Here is a 2,782-nt window from a genome sequence, read left to right on the forward strand (position 1 = left end):
CTTGTATACCTGAAGTCTGCTAATAGAGTAGATCTTAAGTGTTCTTACTACAAAAAAACAAAAACTATTTGAGACAATAGATGTGTTAATTAGCTTGATTGTGATAATCATTTCACAATATATAGCAAATCAGTACATCTTACACCTTCAGTCAGTTAGTCAGCTCAGTCGTTCAGTCATGTCCGATTCTTTGCAGCCCCATAGACTGCAGCACGCCAGGCTTTCCTGTCCATCATCAACTCCCGGAACCTATTCAAACTCATGTCCATTGTGTCGGTGATGCCAGCCAACCATTTCATCCTCTATAGTCACCTTCTTCTGCCTTCAATCTTTCCAGCATCAGGGTCTTTTCAAATGAGTCGGTTCTTTGCATCAGGTGGCCAAAGTATTGGAGTTTCAGCTTCAACATCAGTTCTTCCAATGAATATTCAGGACTGATTTCCTTTAAGATTGACTGGTTGGATATCCTTAGCGTCCAAGGAACTCTCAAGAGTCTTCTCCAACACCACAGTTCAAAAGCATCAATTCTTCTGCACTCAGCTTTCTCTATAGTCCAACTCTCACATCCATACATGACTATTGGAAAAACTATAGCTTTGACTAGATGGACCTTTGTTGGCAAAGTAATGTCTCTGCTTTTCAATATGCTATCTAGGTTGGTCATAGCTTCCTGCCAAGGAGTAAGCGTCTTTTCATTTCATAGCTGCAGTCACCATCTGCAGTGATTTTGGAGCCCAAGAAAATAAAGTCTTTCACTGTTTCCATTGTTTCCCCACCTTACACCTTAAATGTACACAATTTTGTTTTGTTATTTATATCTCACTAAATCTGGGGAGAGGGGATAGGGGAAGGAACCACAACTGACTTAAAACATAAGCCATCTCTCCAGATTATGCTTTGACAGAATTATTTAAATTTAAGTAAAATAGATTATTTGCCTGCTTTAAAATTCAAGTTTTAACTTTCTGTGTATTCCAAGCATGACAGAGAAAAAGCGAAGACACAAATACTTTAGAGAAGAAAAGGAAAGAGCTTGCCAAAAAGATACAATTGCAGTCTGAAAAGGATGCAAGCCAATCTCAGCAAGCAGTTGGCCAGCTGTATGAACTGGGAATAGTCACTTAACCTCTTCTCTACCTGCATCTCATTAGTAAAATTAGGAGAAAGAATGAAATAATTTATAAGGTTGCTATTAGCTTTAAAATTTTTATGAGTTCAGAGCCTTTAAAAACTTGACGCCCTCAGCAAAAAATAGCACTGAGAATTTTTTTTCAATATTCCTTTTATCTATAATGGAAACAAGTTAGAAATAATAGGCCTAATGTTCACAAATCATTAAATATTTACTGGTTACTCTCTTGGTCACCATTTTGATTCAATATGTATGTATAAATCTTCAATATGTTCAAAATTCAAAAATGTGCACAAAGGAACTTTCTAGTTTCTGTAATGACTTTGAACTAAAGTATGATAAACTTTCTTGTTTGTGTGTTTTAATGCTTATCATTGGTCAGTAAGCCCTAGAATCTAAGCACAATATTATATATACATGCTAAGTGCTTAGTTTATCATTAGAATTTTCTTCTTGAATTGCAAATTGCATAACTTTTCTAGAGTTTCCTCATTTATTTTTTAAAATGTTAGTGTCCAGGTACTAAAAAAAAAAAAAAAAAAGGAACTTCTCCAAACCATGTAGTATGCTAATACTGAAAATAAAATGAGTGTTTACTGTCTCGCTTGTGCTAAGTCGCTTCAGTCATGCTTTGCGACCCTATGGACTGCAGCCTGCCGGGTTCCTCTGTCCATGGGTTTCTCCAGGCAAAAATACCAGAGTGGGTTACCATGCCCTTCTTCAGGGGATCTTTCCAACCCAGGGATTGAAGCCATGACGTCTCCTGCATTGCAGGCAGGTTCTTTACCACTAGAACCACCCAGTAAGCCCTGTTTCTCTTGAGGGAAATGTTACTAAGGATAAAAACGAGATAAATAGATAGGACATTTGTTTATACACAAATAATGTGATAATTCTATTTTATAATTCTATACACTTTTCTTATTTTAATTGAATCTGTGTCCTTACTAGTACTTTTGCTTTTTTAAATAAAGTATTACTTGTTTTTCTTCTTATGATATACTGCTATCTTTTCTAACTTTCCCCAAATATTTATAAAATAATCCTCTATACTAGATATTGTACAGTGAATATTTGTTGATTGATTAACCTTCTCAATGCTCCTTCCAACACCTCCTTTCCATCCTCATTGTTACAAATACTGTCACTATCTACCTTCACAGCTCGCATCCCCACTTCTTCTAAGGATATGGGAGGCTGTTATGGCCAATGAGACACAAGACAACATCATCCTGGAACACTATTTTTAATACTCTTCACACAAATGAAAGAGATGCCTTTTCATCCAATCTTTGAATAGTATTTTGAGAAGCTATCGGAAACTGCAGTTGCCTTCTTGTAAGGCTAGAGAGAGTAAACCGACATACTTGAGGATGGCAGAAGAGAGAGATTCTAAAACAACCATATAGGACCACCCTACATTTATAAAGAATTCTTGATAGGTGACATAATAAACTTTCCTTATTGTTTAAGATACTTTTAGTTGGGTCTTCTGTACATTGTATCTGAAACTGATACACTCATTCCTTTATTTGCAATCTCCATACATATAAACATGATCTTACAGAACAAAGCTAGTGGAGGTGATGGAATTCCAGTTGAGCTATTTCAAATCCTGAAAGATAATGCTGTGAAAGTGCTGCACTCAAT

This window comes from Bos taurus, chromosome 3 (assembly GCF_002263795.3).
Source record: "Bos taurus isolate L1 Dominette 01449 registration number 42190680 breed Hereford chromosome 3, ARS-UCD2.0, whole genome shotgun sequence".
Taxonomy (NCBI): Eukaryota; Metazoa; Chordata; class Mammalia; order Artiodactyla; family Bovidae; genus Bos; species Bos taurus.